Genomic DNA, 8,264 nt, shown 5'->3' with positions numbered 1-8,264 from the left:
TTTTTACTTAAATTCCTGTACTTAATCATTTTTGTCTTTCTAAATTATTCTATAGTACTTTTATTCTGGATCCTTATGGTCACCTTCATTCAGGGCAGATTATTTTGTTAAAAAATAAAACCTGAAGTAGATTATTCAAAAGTCACATTAAATTTCAAAGCGTTATAAATCCTACCTATTTTAAAAGTGAAGTAATTTTTTTCCAAAAGAACAAAATATTTATTTATGCACTAGCCATACCCGTGCGCTCCGCTGCACCTGTTAGAAATAAATATAAAGTAATTACATAATTAAAATAGGACGTTTGATCCAGGGAACAACTTTTACAACAGCGCAAGATAATCTGCTTCGCTCATTACCCAATGTTTTTTGCATTGCATTTATTGCATATATATTTTATGTATTTTAACACGATTCAATTGAGCAAAGTTAAAATTTGAATTATAAAATAATGGATTTGCTAAGCTAACGTACTATTACTGCATACTAAATCAATACACTCTCGTTGTTCGTCAATTCTCTGAGATTAAAATGAGTGTACATAAATATTATTTTAAGAAATACAGAAAACGATTGTACAAAATAGCCTATCAAATTTTCTGTGCATAAGAAGCTATTTTAATCTCACCTGTCCTCGATTTACTGACGTTACTGTAATAACATTATAGCATTATGTCCATCTAGAGAAACTACACTTTCCAATGGTGAAATAATAATTAATTATACAAATCGGTTAATTTAGCTTCCGATATTACTTCATACAAACACAGAAACATTGTCTGTAGGCTATGTTTAATAGCTTTCGATTGTTGCTGTCCAAGGCCCCTTATAGACGAAGTCATTCGGTTTTTAATTCATTACACCGCCTTAGATGGCAGTTATTTTAATTTTAAAACTCATTTATCTCATTAAATATCAGTCCTATCAAAATTGTTTCAAGGAATAAAACTTATCGCAAATTATTTTTAAAGAAACGTTTGTTATGTAACATTTTTCACAAAAATTAATAATAAGCGAGATATTTCGATTTATTTAATTCAGGCCCCCTTATGACCCCCCTTTTAAATAATGTATTTTGAATGCCATATAGCCTAAAATCTAAGTTACAACAAACTTAATTTATATTCCAATTTTCATCGAAATCCGTTCAGCCATTATCGCGTGAAAAGGTAATAAACATACAGATAGACAGACAGACATACAAACAAAAATGTCAAAAAAGCGATTTTCGGTTTCAGGGTGGTTAATTATATATGTTAGGACCAATTATTTTTGGAAAATCGAAAATTACCAGAAAAATGTCTGCTACAGATTTATTATTAGTATAGATATTACAAGATAGCTTTCACTCTTGGATTATCATTTACAAACCCAGAAACATCGAAATTAGCCTCCTCTGACATCAATAGCACGTCCAGTAGCAACGGATCTTGTTGAATTATTTCCTGCATTTGTCGACAATAATATAAGCGATTATTTTTTTCGTTAGTATTTAGTTGTTGAACAACTTGCATTTTGTAGGGATGAGACGAAAGGTCAAGATGCAGTATGCGGTGAAGCTCTCAGTCTATTTGGAGGATTGTCTATGTAGAACAAGAAAGTGTATGCCATTTGCAATCCCCCGAATACTGAAAAAACCTACGACAGTTTTAGTTTTTTTATGGTCAATATTACACACTATAAACGTACAAAAGAACAGATAAAAATGTTCTATATATCAACATGCCATCATCCATTCCTCCAGTACCAAATAGCGAAGGAGTCTCAAAGCTGTCCTACTTCAAAATGGGAACGAGTTTCCTTCCATTCCAGTAGCTCATTCTGCTCATACCAAAGAGAATTATGAAAATGTGATATTGCTCTTGAAAACTATGGATACTGTATGTAGGACATTTGTAGAGATTTTAGGATGTTATGATTTCGTCTGCGTTTGAAGATGAATACTTACTTACTTACTTACAAATGGCTTTAAGAAACCCGAAGGTTCATTGCCGCCCTCACATAAGCCCGCCATCGGTCCCTATCCTGTGCAAGATTAATCCAGTCTCTATCATCATATCCCACCTCCCTCAAATCCATTTTAATATTATTTTCCCATCTACGTCTCGGCCTCCCCAAAGGTCTTTTTCCCTCCGGTCTCCCAACTAACACTCTATATGCATTTCTGGATTCGCCCATACGTGGTACATGCCCTACCCATCTCAAACGTCTGGATTTAATGTTCCTAATTATGTCAGGTGAAGAATACAATGCGTGAAGTTCTGCGTTGTGTAACTTTCTCCATTCTCCTGTAACTTCATCCCACTTAGCCCCAAATATTTTCCTAAGCACCTTATTCTCAAACACCCTTAACCTATGTTCCTCTCTCAGAGTGAGAGTCCAAGTTTCACAACCATAAAGAACAACTGTAATATAATTGTTTTATAAATTCTAACTTTCAGATTTTTTGACAGCAGGCTAGATGATAAAAGCTTCTCAACCGAATAATAACACGCATTTCCCATATTTATTCTACGTTTAATTTCCTCCCGAGTGTCATTTGTATTTGTTACTGTTGCTCCAAGATATTTGAATTTTTCCACCTCTTCGAAAGATAAATCTCCAATTTTTATATTTTCATTTCGTACAATATTCTGGTCACGAGACATAATCATATACTTTGTCTTTTCGGGATTTACTTCCAAACCTATCGCTTTACTTGCTTCCAGTACAATTCCCGTATTTTCCGCAATCGTTTGTGGATTTTCTCCTAACATATTCACGTCATCCGCATAGACAAGCAGCTGATGTAACCCGTTCAATTCCAAACCCTCTCTGTTATCCTGTACTTTCCTAATGGGATATTCTGAAGCGAAGTTAAAAAGTAAAGGTGATAGTGCATCTCCCTGAAGATGAAGACACTAAATATTTATGGAATAGCGGGGCAGACAATCAACATTTCACCAGTAAAGAATATTTATTAATGGAGAAAAATTCGTTCCGGCACCGGGAATCGAGCACAGGACCTTCAACATGGCGCACCTAAGCTATGCTATGCCTAGACCCGAAGAGGAAATAAGAGAAAGAAACGTCATGGCCCTGACGTTCAAAAGGAACAGTGTGTGACATTACAAAACCGAATTGAAACATAAAAGTAGTGGCTTGTGCAGCAAATGCTGCTAAGTTCATTAGAAGTTCAAATTAAAGTTTTTCAAATTTATTTCCAATGAAGAATGCCAAACATTTTGGAAGTTATTTGCTTCTACAATAATGAAATATAGGCCTAACCCTCTGAATGGTTTTCTTCATGTTAAATATTTTTTATTTAACCTATACATCTTCAGTTCTTGAGTTCCAATGCGAAAATGCAAGTAACAATGGCAGAACGATCAGTCGGTTTTACATGTGGGAGTGAAGCAATAGCTATTTCAGGTTATTGTGGATTGTAGGTTAGTGTTATGAAAATATCTTCCTCTCTGCCATCTGCCCTCATGCACCCCTAATGCCTCATGCCCCCTGCCCTCATGCCCTCTGCCCTATGCCCTCTGTCCTCATGCCCTCCGCCTCTGCCCTCATGCCCTCTGCCCTCATGCCCTCTGCCCTCATGCCCTCATATCCTCATGCCCTCTGCCCTCATGCCCCCTGCCCACATGCCCTCTGCCCTCATGCCCTCTGTCCTCATGCCCTCATGCCCTCTGCCCTCTTTCCCTTTGCCCTCATGCCCTCTGTCCTCATGCCTTCTGCCATCAGCCCTCTGCCCTCATGCCCTCTGTCCTCATGCCCTCTTTCCTTATGCCCTCTTTCCTCATGACCTCTGCCCTCTGCCCTCGTATCCTCTGCCATCTGCCCTTTACCCTCTGTCCTCATGCCTTCTTCCCTCATGCCCTCTGCCCTCATGCCCTCTTTCCTCATGCCCTCATGCCCTCAGCCATCTGCCCTTTCCCGTCTGCCTTCTGCCCACATGCCCTCTGCCCTCGTGCCCTCTGCCCTCATGCCATCTGCCCTTTGCCCTCTGCCATCTGCCCTCATGCCCTCTGCCCTCTGTCCTCATGCTCTCTGCCCTCATTCCCTCTGCCCTCTGCCCTCATGCCCTCTGCCCTCATGCTCTCTGCCCTCATGCCCTCTGCCCTCATGCTCTCTGCCCTCATGCCCTCTGCCCTCATGCCCTCATGCCCTCTGCCATCATGACCTCATGCCCTCTGCCCTCATGCCCTCTGCCCTCATGCCCTCATGCCCTCTGCCCTCTGTCCTCATTCACTCATGCCCTCTGCCCTCATGACCTCTGCCATCTGCCCTCTGCCCCCATGCCTTCTGTCCTCATGCCCTCTTTCCTCATGCCCTCTGCCCTCATGCCCTCTGCCCTCTGCCATCTGCCCTCTGCCCTCTGCCATCTGCCCTCTGCCCTCATGCCCTCTGTCCTCATGTCCTCATGCCCTCTGCCCTCATGACCTCTGCCCTCATGCCTTCTGTCCTCATGCCCTCTTTCCTCATGCCCTCTGCCCTCATGCCCTCTGCCCTCATGCCCTCTGCCCTCTGTCCTCATGCCCTCTGCCATCTGCCCTCTTCTCTTCTCTTCTCTTCTCTTCTCTTCTCTTCTCTTCTCTTCTCTTCTCTTCTCTTCTCTTCTCTTCTCTTCTCTTCTCTTCTCTTCTCTTCTCTTCTCTTCTCTTCTCTTCTCCTTTCCTTTTCCTTTCCGTCTCCTTTCCTTTCTTTTTCCTTTCCTTTTCCTTTCCTTCTCCTTTCCTTTTCTTTTCTTCTTGTTTTCTTGTTTTTGCCTTCTTTCTCCATTCGTTTGCTTTCTACGTGATTCTCAATCTCTCCTAATGTATCTTAGATCCTTGTCATTGTCACATGTTTCATATTCAATCTCTACATTGCCTTCAGCGTCATCATCATCTGAACTTTCATCTATGATCTGCAGAGTAGTGTCGATCACCACGTAAGTTTTCATCCAGCGTTAACTTTGTTAGATAAAACACACTTAAGGGAATAAATAAACTGCACTAACAGAAAATTTCCTATTAATACTATTGATACGTAAATCTGACGTACACTTCCAAATAATTATATCTCACAATAAGTTGGCCAAGTGTGTAAGTTGCAACCTGCTGTCACGACTACTATAGTCAGCAACTGAAAGACGGAGGTGATGTTTTGTGGACAAAGTCTATTTTGAAAGTTTGCGCCTCATATAGTGCTATTGCTTATAGATGAACGTAAGTAGGCATTAGTTAATTATATGGCCTCTACAGTCGTCTTTTGTTGTACGGTACCTTAAAGAACATGTAGGCTATTGTTTTCCTGACACACTCAACAAACTTACAGCAACTGAAAGGTGCATTCCAAGACATTATCTACAATAGTCTGTGTTTGGTGTCGCAGAAATAATAGAGTATGTTGAAAAAGAAAACGTGGACGTATTCTCAGCATTACGTAAAAATTAACTCCATTGTATTGTAGTGTATTGCATTGCATTGCATTTCTTTACATTCTATGATATTCGTACATCGCTTCATGGATAGAATATGGAACATGTCAACAAAAAAAGATTTTATCAGTACTATAAGTCTTAATTATAGTCACACTCTAGTTGTCTACTAGTACAGCACAAAGGTTTAGTATCAATACTTCATACTTACTTATTTACTTACTTACTTACTTACTTACTGGCTTTTAAGGAACCCGGAGGTTCATTGCCGCTCTCACATAAGCCCGCCATTGGTCCCTATCCTGAGCAAGATTAATCCAGTCTCTATCATCATATCCCACCTCCCTCAAATCCATTTTAATATTATCCTCCCATCCACGTCTCGGCCTCCCTAAAGGTCGTTTCCCCTCTGGTCTCCCAACTAACACTCTATATGCATTTCTGGATTCGCCCATACGTGCTACATGCCCTGCCCATCTCAAACGTCTGGATTTAATGTTCCTAATTATGTCAGGTGAAGGATACAATGCGTGCAGCTCTGCGTTGTGTAACTTTCTCCATTCTCCTGTAACTTCATCCCTCTTAGCCCCAAATATTTTCCTAAGAACCTTATTCTCAAAAACCCTCAATCTCTGTTCCTCTCAAAAAATGAGTGTTCAAGTTTCACAACCATACAGAAGAACCGGTAGTATAACTGTTTTATAAATTCTAACTTTCAGATTTTTTGACAACAGACTAGATGACAAAAGCTTCCCAACCGAATAATAATACGCATTTCCCATATTTATTTTGCGTTTAATTAAATCTCGATTGTCATTTACATTTGTTACTGTTGCTCCAAGATATTTGAATTTTTCCACCTCTTCGAAGGATAAATCTCCAACTTTTATAGTTCCATATTGTACTTACAAACTACGTACTGCACTGTCATATTAGAGAAGTAGAATAAGAGTGTTATTAACTAGTAATTGTTGGTAATTATGAATAACTATGTTCTGCAGGAGGTAAATTTTGTAATCATTCAATTGAATTTCTTGTTTGTGTTGGAAATAAAATTTCTCATATGATGAAAATAAATATTAATGTAACTCCATGTAACCTTGCAGTGTGCTGATCGCCCAGTCATTTGCAGGAAAGAGGACATAGGAAAGGTCCACACCTGTGGAGTAACGGTCAGCGCGTCTGGCCGCGAAACCAGGTAGCGCGGGTTCGAATCCCGGTCGGGGCAAGTTAAGGTTGGTTCACAGTAAACCGAGAAGGAGAACCATAATGAAAACGAGAAGCAGAGGACGTGAATATGAAAATTTTTGATTCATAATAAACCAAGAACGTAGACGACTGTGCATATCGATATACATGCCAATAACGATATGTAAAGTCGATATTACGCATTCTGATGTTATTTGTATATAATTGAATGGCGTTCTCTCATGAGTACAAGGCTGCCAACATAAACACAGGTTAACCAACTTCGAAATTTCAACTGGAACATTTCATTACGTACGGTACTATAAATATGCCCATGAATCTTTATTATCACAACCTATCTTAAGTCTACCATAACGTAAAATAATTAGAGAAGAAACATTTGTAATAGAACAAAAATGAACACAACAGTAGTTATTGAATTGAAGCATGAATATGTAGTGTGTAATACAACCAATACAGTAATTAGATATGATTCACTTACGATCGGTGTTCAAAGATGCAGCTATTGAAAGCCACGTATTCTCCTTCATTTTCTCATCTTTATACGAGGCGCGCCGCTTATCGTAAACGTGAGGATTTTCCTCAACACTCAATATTAGAATCTCATCAAATAAAACTTGCTCCATGATGCACAGCACAGAACAAAATAATGCATAGATTATGTCACGGTCTTCTTGCTACAAAATATACGACGACGAAATAGCGTTTAGATGGCAACAGAATGAATTTAGTGGGCTGTGATCGGAAACGTGAACGCCAAAGTTGAAACTCGGCCAACTCTCCGTTCCTGATCCCGGGCTCCGGCAAGCTTTTCGTTAATTGTGAATGCTCACATTTAAATGTACACATTGTAACAATTTTACCGTTTTCGTTTTCGTTCCGATTCTCGTTTCCGGTTTATTGTGAACCAGCCTTTACCTGGTTGAGGTTTTTTCCGGGAATTTTCCCTCAACCCAATATGAGCAAATGCTGGGTAACTTTCGGTTCTGGACCCCGGACTCATTTCACCGGCATTACCACCCTCATTTCATTCAGACGCTAAATAACCTCGATGTTGATACAGCGTCGTAAAATAACCCAATCCACAATCCACGACATAGGAAAGGCCGAGAAGATGGCTTCATACTGAACTGGAAGACAATGACTTGCACTTACATAACCTAAATGTGTTATTGTGTGCAGCTCACCTTAAAAATATATTTGTTCACACAGTGGGATATTTGTTTTCCTTCTGCTAAATAATTATATTATTTAGAATACTTTTCAATTTGAAGAGACATTTGACTTACCTGATTTATTTTGCGTACGTACAATGAGAGACATAACAGTTGAGCGACTCGAGTATTTTCTAAGTGATATAATGTCACACTGCGCATGCTCCGAGCCGAAAGATTCGGTTCATATGACTGCAGGATATTAGCTTCGCTTTTCTGTTTGAATATTATATATCTATCCTGAGATGGATTCCCAAGAAACTAGATCGATTAATTAAAATGTGTCTCAGTGAAACATTCAGCACAGTCCGTATAGGTCAGTTTTTATCTGATGCTTTTCCAATTCACTGCGGGCTAAAGCAGGGAGATGCACTATCACCTTTACTTTTTAACTTCGCTTTAGAGTATGCCATTAGGAACGTCCAGGATAACAG

The sequence above is a fragment of the Periplaneta americana genome, chromosome 1 (assembly GCF_040183065.1).
Source record: "Periplaneta americana isolate PAMFEO1 chromosome 1, P.americana_PAMFEO1_priV1, whole genome shotgun sequence".
Classification (NCBI taxonomy): domain Eukaryota; kingdom Metazoa; phylum Arthropoda; class Insecta; order Blattodea; family Blattidae; genus Periplaneta; species Periplaneta americana.
The sequence above is the reverse complement of the archived record's forward strand: the minus strand, read 5'-3'. Positions refer to the sequence as shown.